Raw genomic sequence first — 24,989 nt, 5'->3', positions numbered from 1 at the left:
TGTATAAACTAATCATGGTTAGCCGTGTCCCCGGTTATGGACAACTTGAGTATCTAGTACTTGGATTATCATGTGAATCTCATCATGTTACTTTAATTAATTTTGTTGGGATTAATGTTGAAACTTAATTGGGATTGAGATGGTGTCACCCATTCTCAATGTTTAACAACCACCATGATAGTTAAATAAAATTTATTCCTTTGCAGTAGGGAAAAATTGGCTTTTCGCAAAACTGTAACCATAGAGCTTTCCACCAGCCAAATATGCATGTAGTATAGCATTATTCTGTTCATTATCTCTATGTGTTACATTGCCAGCATATTCCATGTGCTGACCCGTTTTCGGGCTGCAACGTTTCATGTTGCAGACTTTTCAGACGACGAGTAAGGTGCTTTAGGTCGTGGTTCTATACTCAGTGATGCCGTTGGAGTTGATGGACTCGCCTATCTTCCAAGTCTTCCGCTGTTATCGTTTTTAGATGGCCTTAAGCCATATTTATTGTATTAAGTTCTCTTTTGAGACATTCGATGTAATAAGTGTGTGATTGCTACTCTGTTATAAATCCTTCGAGTACTGTGCATGTCAGCATTACTGATCCAGGGATGACACTGATGCACAGAGACTTGACCGTCTGAGGTCTGGTCGCTACAAGATGGTATCAGAGCACACGCTGACTGTAGGACACGGCCACTAAGCTTAAACCCTAGATCACTATTCTCTTCTCATTTCTGACTCCTCTCCATTTTCCACTCTTTTAGGATGGCGGATGCCAGGAACAAGTTCATGCAACCAGATGAAGATACACCCTTTGGACGCCACTTGAAGGAAGTCACTAGATACCTGAACATCGGAAGACCAAGCTTCACCGGAACCTACAACGCCACACTACCAGAAGAGGAGCGTTGGATGATTCAAGTTCAAGTTCCAGGAAGGACGTTCATGCCCGTCACCGAGCCCATAGAGTTTTCCTTTGATGCACCAACCTGGAGTCTAGGAAAGAGCATGGCAGCCCACATCACCATGGGACGCATTGGAGAAGTTTACCACAAGGAGCTTAAGGATACCATTTACCAGATTTGTGGGCGCCGAGATGAGCAATGGGAGATGATCAACACCAAGAAGGATAGATCAATTGCAGCTTTCATCCAAGAGCAAAACCAGCACATTCATCGCCAGGAGAACCAAATGTGCACAGGCATGATAGATCTGAAGAAGGCATTGACCAAGATCACGGAGTTGGAGGAAGAACTCAAGACTACACGCGAGGATTATATGGAGGAAATCGTCGCACTATTGGAGAAGAATGATGACCTGATAAAGAAGATCGGAGTATTCATGGGAGACCCAGCACCAGGAGGAGAAGACGATGATTGCGCTTGCCCGGATAACTACATCATCATCGACGACACTGACTCGGACCCCAGTGAAGATGACTTTGTTGATGAAGCTGGAGCAGATATCATGGAGTCTTCGACCGATCAAAATTTCTAGTAGACCACCATAATCAGGAGTAGTATTCCCCCATGTATATAGTATAGTCCGAGCACTTTGTGACGATAGTTAGATCGATTGTATGCCTTGTTTGAATTGATTTGAGTGATATTGATTGTGTTTGTCTCATGTGCATATGGGTAGTGTTTTCTCTCTAGACCTCATTCTATTCTAAATTCTCATCTTTTCTAAACCCATCAGATGCCTCTGAGACGCGACACCGGATTTGTTTTCCCACCGGAGATCACTCAGTTGATTCAGCAGCAGAATGTCTTGATGCAAGCACTAGTACAGAACCAAGGCAACAACAACAACAACAACAACCCACCACCACCACCACCTATTGATCATTTGACCCGTTTCTTAAGGCTAAATCCGCCGGTGTATTCCAGTAGCACCGAGCTGATTGTTGCAGATGATTGGCTCCGCAAAGTTGGAAGGGAGTTGACCACTGCAGGATGCACAGATGCGGAGAGAGTGCATTTTGCCGCACATCAGCTTGATGGACCCGCAACATCATGGTGGGAGAATTACACAGCCACTCACCCCATCGACACTGTCACATGGGACCAGTTTCAGCAAGCTTTCCGTACTGCCCATGTTTCAGCAGGAGCTACGGCCATGAAGAAGCGTGAGTTTCGCAACTTACGCCAAGGAGACGCATCGTAGGCCAGTATGTGGAGGACTTTAGTAAGTTAGCACGTTATGCCCCAGATGACGTTGCTACAGATGCAGCCAAGCAGGAGAAGTTTCTAGAAGGGCTGAATGGTGAGCTGAGCATGCAGTTGATGGTAGCAACCTTCAACAACTACCAGGAGTTGGTAGATAGAGCTCTCATGATTAAAGGGAAGCAGCAGCAGATTGAAAGCCGCAAGAGGAAGTATGGACAAGGGAAGTACAATTCTGGAGCTCATCAGAAGCCACGTTTTACCCCGAATTCGGGAGGACCTTTTCAGCATACCCATCGAGCAGGAGCTTCGCACAACCATAGTGGACCCAAGAATGGTAATGGGAATGGAGGAAGCAACGGACAGAACCGTACCAACCCATCGACCCCAGCTAAGAGAGATCTGAGCCAAGTCACTTGCTACAAGTGCCAGAAGACTGGACATTATGCTAATGAGTGTCCTGAAGCTAAGAATGGAAATGGCAATCGAAGCTCTGGGAAGAAGCCCAACCCTTTCAATAAAGGACATGTGAACCACGTTGGCGTGGAGGAGGTTGAAGCCCAGCCAGATGCAGTAATAGGTAAGTTTTTGGTTAAGTCATTTACTGCACTCGTTCTTTTTTATACTGGTGCATCGCATTCATACATATCAAGGGGATTTGTGGATAAGTATAAATTGCCAACCCAAGCCCTTAGGTCACCCATGTTAGTAACCTCGCCAGGAGTAGAGTATATGGCTAGTCTATGGTGTGATAGGTTACCATTAAGGATTGGTAACTACGTGTTTCCCTCGGACCTAATAGTATTGGAATCGCAAGGACTGGATGCGATATTAGGCATGGATTGGTTATCGAAGTATGAAGGGAACATTGAATGCGCTAGTAAGTCGATTTTTCTTACCACCCCAGAAGGAAGAAGGATCAAGTATGTATCCCTGCATGTGCTGAAGAGGACTCAGGTGAATTCTTTATCAGAAGTTGTATAGGAGGAAGTACCAGTGGTGAAGGATTTCCCTGACGTATTTCCAGAGGAGTTGCCAGGCATGCCACCGGATAGAGACATTGAGTTTTTGATTGAGCTTTTGCCAGGCACAGGGCCAATATCTAAGAGACCGTACAGGATGCCCGCAAAGGATTTGGAGGATATTAAGAAGCAGATTAAGGAGTTGCTGGATAAAGGCTATATTCACCCAAGTTCTTCACCTTGGGGATCGCCAGTGCTTCTAGTGGAGAAGAAGGATGGATCGTTAAGGATGGTTGTTGATTATCGAGGACTGAATGAAGTGACCATCAAAAACAAGTACCCACTACCGATGATCAATGATCTGTTTGACCGCTTACAAGGAGCTAAGGTATTTTCCAAGATCGATCTGCGGTCAGGATACCATCAGTTGAAGATTCGAGAGCAGGATATACCTAAGACGACTTTTACCACTAGGTATGGGCTGTACGAGTATACTGTTATGTCATTTGGTCTGACTAATGCACCTGCCTATTTCATGAACCTGATGAACAAGGTGTTTATGGAGTTTTTGGATAAGTTCGTCGTGGTGTTCATTGATGATATTTTGGTCTACTCCAAGAATGAAGAGGAGCATAAGGAACATTTGCGTTTGGTACTTGAGAAGCTCAGAGAACATCAGTTATACGCCAAGTTCAGCAAATGTGAGTTTTGGTTGAAGGAAGTTGGATTCCTCGGACATGTTATATCCGGAGAAGGAATAGCAGTAGACCCCACCAAAGTCGACACTGTGGCAAACTGGGAATCACCCACATCAGTTGGAGAGATCCGGAGTTTTCTTGGACTTGCAGGATACTACCGGAGATTCATTGAGAATTTCTCGAGGATTGCTAAGCCCATGACAGAGCTGTTGAAGAAGGACACCAAGTTCAACTGGACTGAGGAATGTGAAGGTAGTTTCCAAGAGTTGAAGAAACGTTTGGTTACTTCACCAGTGTTGATTCTGCCAGATCAGCGCAAGGATTATGAAGTATACTGCGACGCTTCTCGTCGAGGACTTGGAGCAGTGCTTATGCAGGAAGGAAGAGTTGTTTCATATGCTTCACGACAGCTTAAACCCCATGAGATGAATTACGCTACGCATGATTTGGAGTTAGCAGCCGTAGTACATGCGTTGAAGACATGGAGACATTTTCTCATCGGAAACCACTGTGAGGTGTACACGGATCACAAGAGTTTGAAATACATCTTCACGCAGAAGGAGTTGAATCTCAGGCAAAGGAGATGGTTGGAGCTCATAAAGGATTATGATATGAGATTGCATTATCACCCCGGAAAGGCTAACGTAGTAGCAGATGCGTTGAGCCGCAAGAGCCATGTCAACACACTCATGACCGGAGAGTTACCGAAGGAATTAGCCGAGGATCTTCGCGAGCTATGTTTGGAAATAGTTCCGAGAGGCTATGTTGCAGCATTGGAGATACAGTCTACTCTGATGGATAAGATCAGAGAAGCTCAGAAGACAGACAAGGAGATTGCCGGAAGAAAGGAAAGGATGAGCAAAGGAAAAGCCAAGGGATTTCGTGAGGACGAGCACGATACCTTATGGTTTGAGGACCGCGTTTATGTGCCTAATGACCCGGAGATCAGGAAGTTGATTCTGCAGGAGGCTCATGACTCGCCGTATTCGATTCACCCAGGAAATACCAAGATGTATTTGGATTTGAAGGATACTTTTTGGTGGATCGGAATGAAGAAGGATATTGCGGAGTATGTAGCAGTTTGTGATGTATGTCAGAGAGTGAAGGCAGAGCATCAGAAGCCAGCAGGATTGCTACAGCCATTGTCGATACCCGAATGGAAGTGGGATAAACTAGGCATGGATTTTATCACGGGATTGCCCAGGACTCGTTCAGGCTATGACTCAGTATGGGTTGTAGTCGGTCGTTTGACGAAGGTAGCTCATTTCATCCCAGTGAAGACCACTTACACCAGTGCTAAGTTGGCAAAGATATACATGACCAGAATCGTATGTCTGCATGGAGTTCCGAGGAGCATTGTATCAGATAGAGGAACCCAATTTACCTCAAAGTTCGGGCATCAGTTACATGAAACTTTGGGTACCAGGCTAGAATTCAGTACAGCCTTTCATCCACAGATAGATGGACAGACCGAGAGAGTCAATCAGATTCTGGAGGACATGCTGAGAGCTTGTGCGCTAGATTATGGATCTAGTTGGGACGATAACTTGCCATATGCAGAGTTCTCTTACAATAACAATTATCAATCCAGTTTGAAGATGGCCCCTTTCGAAGCTTTGTACGGAAGGAGGTGTAGAACACCATTGTTATGGGACGAAGTTGGAGACCGCCAGTTGTTTGGACCAGATTTGATTAAGGAGTCTGAACAGAAGGTGAAGTTGATTCGCGATAGGCTCAAGGTAGCCCAATCCAGACAGAAGAGCTATGCGGATTCAAAACGTAAGGAGATAGTTTACAAAATCGGAGACAGAGTTTATCTTCGTGTATCTCCACTTCGGGGAGTTAAGCGCTTTGGAGTTAAGGGAAAGTTAGCGCCACGTTTTGTAGGACCATACAAAGTTTTGGAGCGTATGGGAGAAGTTGCTTACAAGTTGGAATTACCCGAAGGATTGTCAGGAGTTCACGATGTGTTCCACGTTTCCCAGTTGAAGAAGTGCCACGCAGAGATGGCTGATATACCGCTGAGAGATACAGTGCCACTGGAGGCGATTCAGTTGGATAGTGATTTGACTTATGAGGAGAAACCAGTCAAGATTCTTGAGTATGCCAGCCGAGTCACCCGCAGCAAGGTTATCAAGTTTTGCAAAGTTTAGTGGAGCCACCATACCGAGGATGAAGCCACCTGGGAGCGAGAGGAAGATCTACGGAAGGACCACCCTCACCTATTTTCTAGCCAACCCGAATCTCGAGGGCGAGATTCATCTTAAGGGGGGAAGGTTTGTAACATCCCAAATTTTCAATTTGGAATGTTATACATTAGATCATCATTGCATATCATATTTTATTGCATTTTTGGTTTGATCCTAGAAATTCTACGCAACTCAAGGACCCACGGAGAGAGTTGGGGATTTCGTTATTTTCATATTTGGGTTTTCTCAAATTTTGAAAATAGGATCATTTGATTTTATTTATTTTATCTTCAATTATTTCATTTATAAAAATAAGAGAGAGGGAATAAAATGACTTTCCCAAAAATAAGAAATATTGAGGATTTAATAAAAAAATCAAATCTTATTTTATTTGGAGTTTTGCTATTTTATTTGAATTTAGGAAAATTGCACGTTTTTCAAAATTGCATTTTAGGGCCACGAAAATGTTCATCTTGTTCTAAATATTTTATTTAGACGGTGAAAAATTTATTTTGGCATTTTTAGAATTTTATTTTATTTTCTAGAATTTTTCTCAGTTTCGGCGGAATTGTTTTAAAAAAAAACTCCCGCGCGCCCGACTGGGCCGAAGCCCAGCCGAACCAGGCCGGCCCGCTCGCGCCACCGCCTCCCGCCGCCGTCTCCGGATCGAAGACCGCCGCCGCCGCCCGAGTCCAGGAGGAGCACGCCTCCCGAGGCGCCCCCTTCCCCAAGCCGCGCCGCCTGAGCACGAGTACTTATTGTATGCTTGTTTGTTTGCGATAGAGTACCCGGAGTGCGCCGCTTGCTACTTCGAATCCCTAGGTTTCACGGATCATCAGCAAGGCAAGTAACACTTTGATCATACCTCTTTTCATACCCAGTTTTATTGCATTAGATTAATCCTCAAACAATTGCATGATTAGGATCTGATTAAATTGTGGGTTGGGAAGTAGCTGATGAGGTAGAACCTATTGCCCTGTTTATTACCAAACCCTTGGGAGTTACTTCTACGTTTGCTTATATTGCTATGCTATGCTAGTAGACGTGGATTGGGTGAGTGTATCCATGACAGATGTGAGATTGTTAATTAATGGTTCAATTTAAGGTGGCTACTTAAACACACATCTGGGTGGATTGAGGCACCTGGGTATTCCAGCGATTGCCTTTTTTTTATGGACCACCACCCAGGCTCAAAGGGATCATGAGATTGTTCATGCTAGAAACTTCCGTGTGCAGCCACAAGCTATTATGGGCTCTAGCATAGTTGATTAAGTTGTGTGAACTCTTACAGTGGTAGACTAGCAGATGTAGGGGTTGTAGGTGGTACTGTCTACCCGATCGTAAGGTGCAAACGCTTCTGAAAGACTATGTCTCGGTCATCCGTTTCTCAAACATCATGTAGTGCGAGAATCGCAACGGAGGAGATCGAGTCTTGTGGGGAAAAGTGCGCAAACCTCTGCAGAGTGTATAAACTAATCATGGTTAGCCGTGTCCCCGGTTATGGACAACTTGAGTATCTAGTACTTGGATTATCATGTGAATCTCATCATGTTACTTTAATTAATTTTGTTGGGATTAATGTTGAAACTTAATTGGGATTGAGATGGTGTCACCCATTCTCAATGTTTAACAACCACCATGATAGTTAAATAAAATTTATTCCTTTGCAGTAGGGAAAAATTGGCTTTTCGCAAAACTATAACCATAGAGCTTTCCACCAGCCAAATATGCATGTAGTATAGCATTATTCTGTTCATTATTCTCTATGTGTTACATTGCCATCATATTCCATGTGCTGACCCATTTTCGGGCTGCAACGTTTCATGTTGCAGACTTTTCAAACGACGAGTAAGGTGCCTTAGGTCGTGGTTCTATACTCAGTGATGCCGTTGGAGTTGATGGACTCGCCTATCTTCCAAGTCTTCCGCTGTTATCATTTTTAGATGGCCTTATGCCATATTTATTGTATTAAGTTCACTTTTGAGACATTCGATGTAATAAGTGTGTGATTGCTACTCTGTTATAAATCCATCGAGTAATGTGCGTGTCAGCATTACTGATCCAGGGATGACACTGATGCACAGAGACTTGACCGTCTGAGGTCTGGTCGCTATAGTAATCATGTATGAAAAATGATGAATGGTGGTTGAGCCACAACTATTATGTCAGCTATATGATCATGCAAAGCAATATGACAATGAATGCTCAAGTCATCAAACGGAAGCGGTGGAAGTTACATGGCAATATATCTTGGAATGGCCATGGAAAAGCCATAATAGGTAGGTATGGTTGCTGTTTTGAGGAAGATATAATAAGGCTTATGTGTGATAGAGTGTATCATATCACGGGGTTTGGATGCACCTATGAAGTTTGCACCACGTCTCGATGTGAGAAAGGGCAATGCACGGTACCATAGAGGCTAGCAAATTGCGGAAAGGTAAGAGTGTGTATAATCCATGGACTCACATTAGTCATAAAGAACTCATATACTTATTGCAAAAGTTTATTAGCCCTCGAAGCAAAGTACTACTATGCATGCCCCTAGGGGGATAGATGGGTAGGAAAAGACCATCGCTCGTCCCCAACCGCCACTCATATGGAGGACAATCAATAATAAATCATGCTCCAGCTTCATAGCATAACGATAGACTATACGTGCATGCTTCGGGAATCACAAACCTTAACACCAATATTCCTACTAAACACAACCATTTACTAGTAACTCCCACATATTACCATCTCTATATCGCAAAATTATTGCAAGGAATCAAACATATCATATTCAGTGATCCATAAGTTTTATGTAGGATTTTATGACTAACCAAGCAAATGACCAATTCTTGTTGACTCTCTAAATAGATATAAGTGAAGCAAGAGAGTTTAATTCTTTCTACAAAAGACCATGCTCTAACAAATATAAGTGAAGCAAAAGAGAATTCTATGAAAAACGGTTTTGTATGTGAAGAGAAACAGGCAATCCAAACTTGAAATGATATAAGTGAAGCACATGAAGCATTCTATAAAGCCATACTCAAAAGATATAAGTGAAGTGCAATGAGCATTCTATAAATCAACCATGGACTATCTCATACCAGCATGGTGCATAAAAGAAAAATGAAAACTAAAAGCAAAAGACGCTCCAAGATTTGCACATATCACGCGAATGAAACAAAGACGAAAACATACCGATACTTGTTGAAGAAAGATGGGATGCCTTCCGGGATATCCCCAAGCTTAGATGCTTGAGTCTTCTTGAATATTTACTTGGGGTGCCTTGGGCATCCCCAAGCTTGATCTCTTGCCTCTCCTCCTTCTCCTCGTATCAAGACCTCCTCGATCTTTGATCATTTCATCCACACAAAACTCAACAGAAAGCTCGGTAAGATCCGTTAGTATAATAAAGCAAATCACTACTCTAAGTACTGTTGCAAACCAATTCATATTTTTTTTTTGCATTGTAGCTACTAGAATATAACTTTTTCATGGCTTAATCCACTGATAGAATTGATAGTTTCATCAAAACAAGCAAAACAATGCATCAAAAACAGAATCTGTCTTAAACAGGACAATCTGTAGTAATCTGAACATTCACCATACTTCTGTTACTCCAAAAATTCTGAAAAATTAGGAAAAAATAAACAATTTGTATAGAAAGACTGTGCAAAAAAATTCATAAACTTTCGACGTTCCAGTAAAGAATGTAAAATCGCGCACTACAACGAAAGTTTCTGTTTTTGCACCGCACATACCAACAAGCAATCTACTCATCCTAAAGGCAAATCTTGGCACAATAATTTACAACACAATGGATTTGTACAAGGGGATAATTATTTTTTTTGAAAAGTTTCTAGAATTAAGATTCACAAAGTTTCCTTGAGCATGAACAAAGTTCAAGGAGCTCCCCCACTTCGACAATGCTTGTCTCTCTCACTTTCACTTTCCTGTTTGAAAAGTTTTGTGCTCCCCTCTATATTTTTTTGTTTTTAAACTTTATAAAAGCACTCAACAGAAATAAATGACTCTCTAAAACTTCTGGGTTATCTCCCTGGCAGCGCTTTCTTTAAAGCCATTAAGCTAGGCATAAAGTGCTCAAGTAATGGATCCACTCGGATCCCAAGGTATATCAAAGCCAATTTTAATTAACAATGATATGGAATTTAGTAGTGAGCACAAAGCAACATATATCAAGCAATGACGAAGTCTAACTCTCTTCCCATGCATCAGCATGTCATACAAGAACAATTCATGCACATCAAGTAAAGGCCAACCATACGTCATACCCCACTTACTCGGGTTTAAGCTTCTGTCACTCTCGCAACCCACCATAAGCGAACCATGAACATATTGCAACACCCTACAGTGGGGGACCCTCACACTTGCGCAAGAACGGAGGGCACCGTAGGACAGCACCATAAATAAAATATACAATCATACCAACCAAGATCACGATTAACCCACAGGACAAAACGGATCTACTCAAACATCATAGGATAACCATAGATCATCGGGAAATAATATATGGAGTTGAGCACCATGTTTAAGTAGAGATTACAGCGGGGGGAAGAGGTGTTACACCGCTGCATAGAGGGAGATAAACTTGGTGTTGACGGTAGCAAGGTTGTTGATGTAGATCGCCGTCCCGATCGCTTCCCCGGTGGCACTCCGGCGCCACCGGAAGCGAGGGGTGGAGAGCCCCCTCCTCCTTATTCTTCTTCCTTGGCCTCCCCCCTAGATGGGAGGAGAGTTCCCCCTCTGGTCCTTGGTCTCCATGGCGGAGGAGGGGTGGGAGCCCCTCCGAGATTGGATCTCCTTCTCTGTTCTCTTCTGTTTCGCGTTCACCAGATCTGGCCGAAAAGCGTTTCTTATATTCCGGGAGATCCGTAACTCCGATTGCGCTGAGATTTTAACACGATTTTTTTTCCGGATATAAGCTTCCTTGCGCCCGAAGTAGAGCTCCAACCGACGTATGAGGTGAGCACAACCCACCACCATGCGCCTGGCTCAGGGGTGGTGCACTGGTGTCTTGTGCCCTATGTGGGCCTCGGTTTGGGGTGATTCCAACTCCCAAAAATCACATATATTCCAAAATAATTCTCCGTAAAATTTTATTGCATTTGGACTTCGTTTGATATGGATTTTCTGCGATACAAAAAACATGCAAAAAAATAGGAACTGGCACTGGGCAATGGATCAATAGGTTAGTCCAATAAATCATATAAAAAGTTGCCAAAAGTATGTGAAAGTGATATAATATTGGCATGAAACAATCAAAAATTATAGATACGAGGAGACATATCATGCCCCCCTCATATATATATCGGTTGGAGGGGAGGAGAGGCAGCCAAGGAGGCGCCCCAAGAAGGAGGAATCCTACTTGGGCACCTCCCAATTCGGCCTCCCCCTTTCCTATTCCTATTCGGAGTAGGAAGGGAAGAGGGGGAAAGGGGAATCCTATTCCCTTTTCCTTTCCTCCTTCCCCTTTCCGTCTCCAATTTGGCCAGCCCATATGTGGGGGGGGGGGAACCAGCCCCTTTGTGGCTGGTGTGTTTCCCCTCTTGGCCCATAAGGCCCATATCTTTTGCCGGGGGTGCCCGGAACCCCTTCCAGTGACCCGATAAGTGCCCGGTGCTTCCCGGAACACTTCCGATGTCCGAATACCATCGTCCTATATATCAATCTTTACCTCTCGACCATTTCGAGACTCCTCGTCGCGTCCATGATCTCATCCGGGACTCCGAACAACATTCGGTCACCAAATCACATAACTCATATAATAACAAATCGTCATCGAACGTTAAGCGTGCGGACCCTACGGGTTCGAGAACTATGTAGACATAACCGAGACACCTCTCCGGTCACTAACCAATAGCGGAACCTGGATGCTCGTATTGGCTCCTACATATTCGACAAAGATCTTTATCGGTCGTACCGTAATGACAACATACATTATTCCCTTTGTCATTGGTATGTTACTTGCCCGAGATTCGATTGTCGGTATCTTCATACCTAGTTCAATCTTGTTACCGGCAAGTCTCTTTACTCGTTCCATGATACATCATCCCGCAACTAACTCATTAGTCACATTGCTTGCAAGGCTTCTTATGATGTGTATTACCGAGAGGGCCCAGAGATACCTCCCCGATACTCGGTGTGACAAATCCTAATCTCGATCTATGCCAACCCAACAAACACCTTCAGAGATACCTGTAGAGCATCTTTATAATCACCCAGTTATGTCTTGACGTTTGATAGCACACAAGGCATTCCTCCGGTATCCGGGAGTTGCATAATCAATCTCGATCTATGCCAACCCAACAAACACCTTCAGAGATACCTGTAGAGCATCTTTATAATCACCCAGTTATGTCTTGACGTTTGATAGCACACAAGGCATTCCTCCGGTATCCGGGAGTTTCATAATCTCATAGTCGAAGGAATATGTATTTGACATGAAGAAAGCAATAGCAATAAAACTGAACGATCAATATGCTAAGCTAACAGATGGGTCTTTTCCATCACATCATTCTCCTAATGATGTGATCCCGTTCATCAAATGACAGCACATGTCTATGGTTAGGAAACTTTACTATCTTTGATTAACGAGCTAGTCTAGTAGAGGCTTACTAGGGACACGGTGTTTTGCCTATGTATCCACACATTTATCAAGTTTCCGGTTAATACAATTCTAGCATGAATAATAAACATTTATCTTGATATAAGGAAATATAAAATAACAACTTTATTATTGCCTCTAGGGCATATTTCCTTCAGTGCTTGACCGGCCCAATTCACTTGGTGAGCACGGTGGGGTGTATGTTTGATCCACACCTGTCAAACTACACGGGGAATAGGAATCCCGCGCTCGTAGTAGGGTTGTCTTTTGTTCCGTGCAGGCGTTGCTCCCTAGACCGGTCTTCTTCTTTTTTCTATTTCTATTTCTTTTGTTTTCTTAATGCCTTTTATTTTTGTTTTCCTTTAGCCTTTTTTGGGATACATCAAGAATATAAATTGTCAAGATATGCAACTAGGCCAACAACTTATATGAGAAGCTCAACAAGATAACAACATGCTAGAAGGTGAACACAATAACACAAACTGGAAGAAATGAAGTAAATGTATAAAGTAACCACAAATGGAGACGTTGATGTAGTTCCTCGAGTTCCCTTTTGGGGAGTTACATCTATTTTGGAGGGGCATGGGAGCACGATGCTCACCAAATGTCACAATGGCTCACCCTATCCTTCTCGCGCCCTCACACAATACAAGGTGCAACGATTCCACTATGCGATGCCCTTGAAGGCGGTGACCGAAGCCTTTACAAAAAAGGTGGGGAAGATTCCACAACTTAATTGGAGGCTCTCAACACCACCATGAAGCTTCACCATAATGGATTATGGCCCCGAGGTGACCTATTCCATCTAGGGTGTCCCAACACCCAAGAGTAACAAGATCCACAAAAGAAAGTAATGGTGAATTTAATTTTATTTGGTGGAAGTGTATATCTAGGTATCCTCTCCCAATCCCTAGCAAATCAACAAGTTTGATTGGATAACAAGAGAGATCAGGCAAGATAAACTTTTTGCCAACAATGGAGGAGAGATAGAGGGGGGGGGGGGTAAGAGGTGAAGTCAAAGGAGGAATAAATCTTTCTTTTATGGCGATGAGACCAGGCCGGTGGCACGGGTGGAGAGCCATGATATGTCTCCAACGTATATATTTATATATTTTGATTATTGCATGCTATTATATTATTTTATATTGTATGTTTTATATGCAATTTTGTATTATTTTTGGGAACTAACATATTAACCTAGTGCCCAGTGCCAATTTCTGTTTTTGCCTATTATTTTGTTCCATGGAAAACCATACCAAACGAAGTCCATACGCGATGAAACTTTACGGTGTTTTTTCTGAACCAGAAGGGACCCTAGAAACTTTGGAAGGAGACCAGACGATGCACGAGAGGGCCACAAGCTCAGGTGACGCGCCACTCGGGCTTGTGGGCCCCTCGCAACTCCGTTTGACCTAATTCTAAGCTATAAATTCCCTAAAATCGAGAAACCACCAGAGCGAGACCCGAAACAATTCTCTCGCCGCCACAAATCTCTATTCTTTTGCGATCCCATCTGGAGGCCCTTTCCGGTCTGCCGGAGGGGGAATCGATCACGGTGACCGTCTTTATCAACCTTACCACGAATTTGATGTGTGAGTAGTTCCCCACATGACCTAAGGGTCCATAGCACTAGCTAGATGGCTCTCTCTCTCTCTCTCTCTCTCTTTGATTTTCAATACAATATTCTCTTCGGAGATTGAGGGAGTCCTGGATTAAGGGGTCCTCGGGTGTACGGCCTGTTGGACATGGGCCGGACTGATGGGCTGTGAAGATACAAGACTGAAGACTCTCACCCGTGTCCAGATGGGACTCTCCTTGGCGTGGAAGGCAAGTTTGGCGCCCGGATATGAAGATTCCTTTCTCTGTAACCGACTTTGTATAACCCTAGTCCCCTACGGTGTCTATATAAACCAAAGGGCTTAGTCCATAGAGGCAATCATAATCATAGTCATACGGGCTAGACTTTTAGGTTTTAGCCATTACGATCTCGAGGTAGATCAACTCTTGTAATACTCATATTCATCAAGATCAATCAAGTAGGAAGTAGGGTATTACCTCCATAGAGAGGGCCCGAACCTGGGTAAACATCATGTCCCCCGTCTCCTGTTACCATCAACCTTTGACGCACAGCTCGGGACCCCCTACCCGAGATCCTCCGGTTTTGACACCGACATTGGTGCTTTCATTGAGAGTTCCGCTGTGACGTCGAAGACAGGATTGATGGCTCGCCTTGTTATCAAGGATAGTATCACCTCCGGAGGTGCCCTGACCTCAGGCCAAACCCTCCGGCTGGGCGGCTTTACCATGACCGCCCCTACGGCCGTTAAGCCAACGATGACTTCTCGGGTCATCAAAAACCACCTCCGTGTTAGCTCCAAATACTCTAAGCAGATGGATCCGGCTGAGTTATCATATTTGAACGAGCTCCTAGATCGCATCGCCTCCCTGGGGGTCGCTACAGACTACGATCGGATTGGGCTTAAACCCGACCAGAGAAAAATTAAATCTCCGCCGATCACCCACCAGATAGCGGTAGTAGAGGAGCAAGACGACAACTCTTCCTCTATACTGAGGATGAACTATGTTAGGATTTCCGAGCTCGAAGAGCCGGACAACTACCTTCGGAAAGACACAGCCTGCCCTCCGAACCTAGAATCAGACGACGAGCCTGAAAAATCAGTTAATATCCCGGAGCCCGAGCTATTAAGTTCGAAAGTTCTTCAAACTCCGGATTCCAAATTGGGTTAGCATTCGGATTTGAAGCCACCCACCCACCCAGATAGACGCGATCTCACGTACATACAGCAATAGTCTCAGGAAACAGTCCATCACTTTTGGGCCAGATTCCTCCTTGGCAAAGACAAGATTAAAGATTGCCGCGACGAAGACGTGATCTCAGCATTCTGCAATAATTGCACGGACGTAGGACTCCTCACTGCCATCAATCGCCATCGCATATTACACTTCGCTGACTTGGCAACCATCGTACAGAAGTACTGCGCAATGGAAAGCGCCTGGAAAACTCAGGCAGCTCTCTGGGAACCACCGGTTTCCACTCAACCCTTCGTCCGGGCAAAAAGGGTGCACCCTCGCGGCGCACCAGAACCAATAGTAAAGAAATCTAAGCACATCACGGGGCGCGGAACTGTTCTGGAGGGATGGCTCGATAGGCCATGCAAAATACATACAACACCAGACACCATACCAACCCACAGCCTTAGAGCATGTTGGATACTCTGGCAAGTGGCCAAGAGCGGCGAGGATATCCTCACCAAAAGTACACCAGTGCAACACCCCCCGGAAGATGACGACCCCAGCGTATTGACAGTCTTCGAGACTTTCGCTTCAAACAATCGGCGTAAAAGGGCTTTCCACGACCTCGCCGAAGTCTGCCAAGTCGCAACAATAAACCCTAGGAACGACACGGCCATAACTTTCAATGCCAGTGACGAACCAAAATTCCGGACAGTTCGGGCACCAGCCGCCTTGGTCCTCAATCCAATCGTGGACGGGTTTCGGCTCACCAAAGTGCTCATGGACGGCGGCAGCGGATTAAACCTCATCTAAGAGGATACGCTGAATAAAATGGAAATAGACAAGAGCCGCATCGAGCAAAGTAGCACGACCTTCCGGGGAATCATTCCCAGTCGGGAGGTGCGATGCGCGGGAAAAATCACGCTCGACGTGGTATTCGGCACACCGGAGAATTATCGGTTCGAAGAGATAACCTTCCAAGTGGCTCCTTTCAATAGCGGATATCACGCCCTATTGGGGCGAGATGCATTTACACGCTTCCAAGCTATACCTCATTACGGGTACATGAAGCTCAAGATGCCCAGGCCCAACGGTACCATCACTCTTGCCAGTGATCCGGACATAGCACTCCGCGCCGAAAATAAAACCGCATCCCTAGCCCTCGATGCATTGTCTGAAATAAAACACCCGGACTGGCTAGCAAACCTAGTGATGGTACCAAAGAAGGACAAATCCTGGCGCCTATGCGTCGATTTCAAAGACCTCAACAAGGCCTGCCCTAAGGATCCCTTCCCCCTCCCTCGCATCTATCAGATTATTGATGCAACCGCAGGACACGACTCACTGTGTTTCCTCGATGCATACTCCGGATACCATCAAATCAAGATGAAGGAGTCCGATCAAGCCGCAACGGCATTCATTACCCCATATGGGCCTTTCTGCTTCAACACTATGCCTTTCGGGCTCAAAAACGCTGGCGCCACCTACCAACGCATGATTCAAACATGCCTGGAGAAACAGATCGGCAAGACAGTTGAAGCATATGTGGATGACATCGTCACCAAAACCAGGCACGTCGAGTCATTGATAGATGATCTACGTCTCACATTCGACAACCTCCATACATATGACATCAAGCTCAATCCGGAAAAGTGTGTTTTCAGCGTCCCCGCTGGAAAACTGCTAGGCTTCATCGTTTCCAATAGACGAATTGAAGCAAATCCAGCCAAAATCCGAGCTTTGTCACAATTGGCTATACCAACAAACATTAAACAGGTCCAAAAACTCGCGGGATGCGTGGCAGCTTTAAGCCGCTTTATCTCCAGATTGGGAGAAAAAGCATTGCCACTTTATTGCCTTCTCCGACGCACTGACCACTTCGAGTGGACGGATGCAGCAACGGCTGTACTAGAAGAAATAAATGCCCTTTTAGTGAGCAACCCAATCCTTGCCGCGCCGAACGTCGGTGGACCCATGTTATTATACATATTGGCAACACACCAGGTGGTGAGCGCCGTGCTCGTCGTTGAGCAAGAGCAGGACGGACACAAGTTCCCGCTCCATAAACCGATATACTACGTATCCATTGTCCTCACACCATGCAAATCCCGATACCCTCATTACCAAAAGATAGCATACACGGTCTTCATGGCATCCCGGAAGCTGCGACACTACTTTCAAGAGTGCTTGATTACGGTGGCTTCCGAGGTACCACTCAATAACATAATAAACAACCGCGATGCCACGGGCCGGATTGCCAAGTGGGCCATTGAGCTCTTTCCATTCGACATAACATACAAACCGCGCCGAGCCATTAAATCCCAAGTACTGGCTGACTTCGTCGCCGAATGGACAGAGGCCGGACTCCCTAAAGAGTACGACACATATTCCAACTGGGTTATGTACTTCGATGGTTCCAAAATGTTGGCGGGGTTAGGGGCGGGCGTTGTCTTAACGTCCCCCACTAGAGACGTAGTTCAGTACGTACTCCAAATATTATACACAGACTCCAACAATGCAGCCGAGTATGAGGCCTTATTGCATGCTCTTCGGATGGCTGTCTCCATCGGCATACAACGCGTGGAAGTGCGCGGGGACTCAAACCTCGCAATATCTCAAATAAATGGAGATTTCGATGCCAAAGACCCGAAAATGGCGGCTTACCGTAACGCCGTTCTCAAAATGTCGGCTCGGTTCGAGGGGCTCGAGTTTCATCATGTGGCTCGAGAAAGTAATCAAGCGGCGAGCGTCCTTGCTCGCATCGGCGCCAAGCGCTACCCCGTCCTACCTAACATCTTTCTGGAAAGGCTTTTTAAGCCGTCCGTGGTGTGGCAAGGGGAGAGCGACAACACCAGTCCGGATCCGACTATAACCCCATATTCCGAACACACCGATATCATCGGGGGCTCAGCCACCGAAATAACATCGTCGGCCCATCTCATCATGGCAGTCGTTGCCCCATGGACCAAACCCTTCTTGGCCTACCTTAATAGGCGAGAACTCCCTGAGGATCAGAATGAGGCTCGCCGCATTGTCCGACGCTCGAAAGCCTACAAGGTTCACGACGGAGAACTCTACAAGAAAAGCTCTACTGGAGTACTTCAAAGATGTATCTCCGAGGAAGAGGGGCGGCAGCTCTTGGCTGAAATTCATGCCGGTCTCGGTGGTCACCACGCCGCGGCTCGGGCCCTTGTAAGCAAGGACTTCCGTACAGGCTTCTATTAGCCGACGGCCCGAGCAGATGCTCAGGACCTTGTCCAACGTTGCGTCGGATGCCAGCTTTTCGCCAACCAAAGCCATATGCCACCCACTGCTCTACAAACAATCCTCATCACTTGGCCTTTCGCGGTCAGGGGGCTTGATATGGTCGGACCCCTTAAAGGAGGAAGCCATAAGAAAAAGTATTTGCTGGTCATGGTGGATAAATTCACTAAGTGGATAGAGGCCAAACCAGTAAAAACGGCCGAAGCCGGGCCAGTGATAGAATTCATATCCGGTGTTGTGCACCGTTATGGTGTTCCACACAGCATCATCACCGATAACGGCTCCAATTTCACGGCCGATGAGGTGAAAACCTGGTGTGCTAATCTGGGCATTAAGCTCGATTACGCCTCTGTCTATCACCCTCAAACAAACGGTCAAGTCGAATGGGACAGTGGTCTTATTATGAGCGGCATTAAACCCAGACTAGTGCGGTCTTTGAAAGAATCAGACAAGCACTGGGTTGAGGAGCTTGACTCCGTACTCTGGGGGCTGCGGACCACGCCCAACCGCACTACTGGATATACACCTTTCTTCATGGTGTACGGCACGGAGGCTGTGTTACCCTGCGACATTATTCATGACTCACCTCGAGTGCGCATGTACGAAGAGAGAGAGGTCGAGCTTGATCGGCAGGACAGCCTAGATGCCCTAGAGGAGGAGCGCGATGTTGCAAAAGCCCGTTCCGCATTTTATCAACAATAGGCCCGCAGATATCAAAGCAGAGAAGTACGTGCCAAGACTTATAATGTTGGCGAACTCATTCTACGCTTGCTGGAGAAGAAAAAGGACAAACTCAAGCCCAAGTGGGAGGGTCCCTTCATCATTGACGAAGTTCTCACTGGAGGAGCGTACCGCCTGCGTGATGCATCAGACAATCGCCTAGAGACGAACCCCTGGAACGCGGCCAGACTCCGAAGATTCTATGCCTAGCGCCGAACTCTTTGTTCGTCTCCTTCTCCCTATTGTTTCCATTATTTTTTCCTCTCTTTTCGCTTTTTCTTTTTTAGCCTTAAAGCTTTCGTGTGGCTAAACCGTGCACCTGTGACATACACATCCTCAAATATGTACGTCCATTATACCTGGGGGCTTCTTGGACAGAAGCTTATTATTGTTATTTTTCGAGCATCAAGCTCATCACATATGCGTGTTTTCCCCATATGTACCTTTTCTTCGCCATTATATGCATCGATATGACTTAAGTTTTGGCAAAGCTGGGTTGCCTGGCTCCTGTGCTTATGCCCTACGTTCCCGTTAGTTCGGCTAGGGCATAAAGGGAGCACCTCTGTGATTGTTACTGCCGGTCATCCGGATGTGTACCTCAGACTGGGTGAAGTCGAAAGCTAGCATTCTTAAGGGAATATTCGGTCGGAAGACTAAAGATGTTTTTGCATTCACCCCATTGTGAACCCCCAGATGTTACGTATACTGCGATTTTTTTCAATCACAGTTTGGACATGCACTTTAACGCATGTACACCCAGGGAAAGGAACCCTTAACGGAACTATTCTCTCTGAAAGATGTTTCTTACAATCACAATGTAATATAACATAGCTAGCCGGATACAACTTGTCTGTTCAAGCATAGTTTCCACGCATACCCCAATCTATTTTTCCGCTCAGGTATTCGGAAACACTCCGCACCTTCGGGTCCAGAGGTCGAAGCGAAAAGGTCTGCCATGACAATCGTTTTACAATCCGGCTAGGGGCAAATATGTCAAGGAAAGTACATAGTCACTTGGACTCAAAAATTTCATCCTCTATACCGTCTAACAGGTTGTCTAACTTACAATCCTGTTGGGAATATTTCTTGGCTACTTCGACCTGGTCATATACCAAATTAACGGGAATTTCTTTTCCATCTGACCCTAGAGGTCCGACCCGGGCCATATGATTCGATCAAGCTTGGTATACCGTGTTTTCACCATGGCCCAGGCTTCTCGTGCACCTTCCCGGCAGGCCGATATCTTCCATAATCGGAGATGCCGCCGCGCTCCCTTGAATAGCTGTATAAGCTCCTCCATCCTTCCTGGAGGGGCGGCGGATGGCCATAAGGCCTTGGCAACACTTCGCATCGCCTGCCGAGCTTGCTCGTGCATTTGCGACAGCTCTTGTAGCAGATCGCCCGAGAATCCGGACATCTCCTCTTCGGGACGGCCAGTCAGCATAACTACAGACATAACTCTGTCAATCCCTTTCATCTCCGAATTACACGGAGGTAAGTTTGACCACATACTAAATATGCCGCCTCGCAGCCTCTTATTTTCCTTCACGGAGTCAGCCAGCTGGGCCCGCACATCTTTCAGTTCTTCGCTCAGCTGGGTGTTGGAATCCTGGAGCTTGTTTTTCTCCTCCCTGACTCATGTCAGCACACGTTCGCCCGTGGCCAGTAGTCTTTTGGCTTCTTGTTCTCCCGCTTGAGCGGCTTTCAGTTGCTCCTTTAGTTGATCTGATGATCCTGCCATGAGATGAGCAACAGTGTTAGCATTGCTCGTATATAATTATGTTTTCTCGATGGAGGGGAACATTACCAGGCAACGGCTTCTTGGATTTCTCCAGTTCGGCGGTAGCAGCAGTTAGCTAGGTCCGATACTTTTCTAGTTCTTGAGACAACAGGTTATTCTTCTCCATAAGCACCTGGTTATACAATGATCCTTAAATCAGTTGTATCAACTGCTTCAAGTCTCAGGGGCTACTGGTATATAATTATCAGATTTGTATAATATAAACTTACCCGTATATCTTTTAAATACTGGTGTGTGGCTCTGGCAAGCCCGTCTCGAGCAGCTCGGATGTATGCATCAGCCGAGCTGAAGGCATTGAATGCCTCTTCTGTAAAGCCGGGGTCGCGTAGACCGGCCTTCCGGCGCCGATGATTCATGGCGCTCTCCACTTCCGAGTTTGTGAAGGATACATCATCTGAATCCTCTGCCAAAGGACAATCCGGCGTTGCTCCTGTATCAGCTCCTGTCTTTACGGCAGGGTCTGGAACCTGGCTGCTGGGAGTGTGATCAGCAAGATCCCCGGACATAGTCCGGCGAACGCTTTTCCTGATAAGGCACAAGCGGACAACGTCACAGTTGGATGTGACTGCCAAGGAGCATATTTGCAAAGCCGTACCTCTTCGATGAAGGCTCGGTCGTGTCTTCGTTTGCCTTCCTCTTTGAAGGCTTGCCCGGCATGGGCGCCGCCCTCTTTGGAGTTGCCCCTGGTATAGCATGGTGCGCCGAACGCCTCCCCTTTGGAGCACGAGACAGTGCGGTGGGTGAGGCCGAATGAGGAAACTCTTTCGGAGGAAATGTATCCTGATTACTTACGTGTGAGGCAGGGAGAAGACCGGGATAGTCGGCGGTGATGGCCACTTCCGTGCCGTCATAGCTCACCTGGTAGAAAACCCCATTCTCGAGCTCCACGAATATGTCCGGATCCTCTTCAAATCCGGGGTCAAGGTCCCGGTTGTGGTCCTCTCGCTATGGGGCGGGGCTGTAGAGCCCCTCGGTGATCTTTCGCCATTCCTGTTACAAATGGACGGATTAATGTTCATTAAAATTGACTCAGGGAGTAAATTGAGTAGGGTAGTAGGATTGGAACTCACCCAACTAGGAGGATTGTACATGGAAAATCCATCTCGGCGCTTGATACGAGTGAAATCCTCTTTCTCCCCTTTGAATAGTTCGGCCAATATTTTGGCCAAAGCGGCGGGGGTGTCCGGACCCTTCCGACCGCAGTGGGAGGCGTCATCTTCCCCATTATAGTGCCACATGGTAAGCCCTCTGTATTCGAGTGGCTGAACCCCCCGCGCTATGGAAGTCGCCATTACCTCGACTATTGATAATCCGGACTGGGGGAACGTCTTTATCTTGCCCATCAATTGACGGACCTCCGTGCTGTCTTCCTCCTCGAGGCTTCGAGGGCGCCAGCTGTGGCGTTTCTTCAATGGAGCGCTTGGGAATTCGGGAGACCCATTCGGACTGGGTCAGGAAGGGCGACGTCTTCGATATAAAACCATTCGGAAGGCCACTCTTCGGATGCCTTCTTCGGCGTGCCGGACAGGTATCCGGTCCCGGTGATGCGCCATACCTCGACTCCGCCCACTTCAAATATTGATCCCTCTTGGTTACGAGGGACGAGGCAAAATAGTATCCTCCATAATTCAAAATGGGCCTCGCAGCCTAGGAAGAGCTCGCAAAGAGCGACGTAACCCGCGATGTGCAGGATGGACGCGGGAGTGAAATTGTGAAGTTGGAGGCCATAATACTCCAGAAGTCCTCGGAGGAACGGATGGATTGGAAATCCAACGCCTCTTAGCGGGTAGGGAACAAAACACACTCGTTCCCCCTGGATGGATTGGGGAAATTCTCAGCATGAGCCCCGACGTTGAAGGAAGTCAATCCTGCTCGAACGGGGACTAGATCCGCGGGGGGAAGAAATCCCTGTGTTTGCAGCTTCACCAGCTGACCGTGGGATACGGAACATCTCTCCCAATCACCTTTTTCTGGGCCGTGGGGACGGGAGGAAGAGCTGGGAGCGCTGGCCATGTTGGAGTGGTTTTTCCTAGCAAGCTCTGAGGATTTTTCGCGTGATGTGGAACGGATCTGAGATCCAATCCTTTTAAATAGACGCTTTTCTTACATGGCCGGGGTGCTATATGCAAAAAATACCCTGACCTCTCGTATTCACTCAACACGTGGAAGCTGAAGCTATGGATGCATAGAAGCCGATGGGAACGACATTAAATGGAAGGCCGAATACAACCCTTTGAAGTCATCGGAGGAGGAACCCGCCTTGCAATGCCGAAGACAATCTGCGCGCCAGACACATTGTCATTGAAAGCCTGGTTTGGGGGCTACTGAGGGAGTCCTGGATTAAGGGGTCCTCGGGCGTCCGGCCTATTGAACATGGGCTGGACTGATGGGCTGTGAAGATACAAGACCGAAGACTCTCACCCATGTCCGGATGGGACTCTCCTTGGCGTGGAAGGCAAGTTTGGCGCCCGGATAGGAAGATTCCTTTCTCTGTAACCGACTTTGTATAACCCTAGTCCCCACCGGTGTCTATATAAACCGGAGGGCTTAGTCCATAGAGGCAATCATAATCATAGTCATACAGGCTAGACTTTTAGGGTTTTAGACATTACGATCTCGAGGTAGATCAACTCTTGTAATACTCATATTCATCAAGATCAATCAAGCAGGAAGTAGGGTATTACCTCCATAGAGAGGGCCCGAACCTGGGTAAGCATCGTGTCCCCCGTCTCCTGTTACCATCAACCTTAGACGCACAGCTCGGGACCCCCTACCCGAGATCCGCCGGTTTTGACAGCCACAGAGATCGATTCAAAGCAATAGTTTGCGGTGCATTTGTTGGGATCCGATGAACTATGGGTTTATGATCAGATTGTTCATTGAAAGTAACTGGGTTATTTATAAGCTTTATTATGTGTGCTTTTTATATAGCTTGTATTTCTCTCTGATCTATCTGTTTGGTTTGGCCAACTAGATTGATTTATCTTCAGCGGGAGAGGTGCTTTGTGGTAGGTTCAATCTTGCAGTGTCCTCACTTTGTGACGGGAGGAGTAGCGAGGCATATTTATATTTTTGCTAGTAAGGATAAAACAATGGGGTTCGATCATATCGGTTGGTCTTATTTTGTCTACATTATGTCATCATACTTCAAGCATTACTCTGTTTGTTATGAACTTAATACGTACAGAGGCAAGCATAGAAGCTCTCTCGAAGTGGAGTAATAGTAGTAGGCGTCAGTAAGTTTAACGATATGCTTGTCACAGATGTAATGCCTATGTACTGGTCATGCCATGAATAACATCATAACAATGCACTTTTCTATCAATTGCCCAACAGTAATTTTTGTACCCACCATTGCTATTTTCCTGAGAAAGATGCCTCTAGTGAAAGCTATGCCCCCAAGTCCATTTAAATCATATTACTAAGACCCTAAATATCTTGCTACATTTTATTTACTTTTATTTAGTTTTGCAATTTATCCCACTATCAGAATTAACCCTTGCAATTAACGAGTACAAAGGGATTGACAACCCTCTTGCCTGCATTGGATGCAAGTATTTGTTTGTGTGTGCAGGTACTGCTAAAAGTTGTTTGCGTGAATCTCCTATTGGTTCGATAAATCTTGGTTCTTAATTGAGGGAAATACTTTCTGCTACTATATTACTTCACCCTTCCTCTTCGGGAAAATCCCAACGCAATCACAAGTATCAAGTCATCATCGGGAGCAGCATCATTAGCGACCGATGTCGGAGGCGGTCGCGGCGGAAGGGGAAAGAGGTAGTCCATACAATGGGTGAAGAAGATCTTGACCGCATGGCACAACAAGGGG

Source organism: Aegilops tauschii, chromosome 3, assembly GCF_002575655.3.
Source record: "Aegilops tauschii subsp. strangulata cultivar AL8/78 chromosome 3, Aet v6.0, whole genome shotgun sequence".
Taxonomy (NCBI): Eukaryota; Viridiplantae; Streptophyta; class Magnoliopsida; order Poales; family Poaceae; genus Aegilops; species Aegilops tauschii.
Note: the sequence above shows the minus strand (reverse complement) of the source record.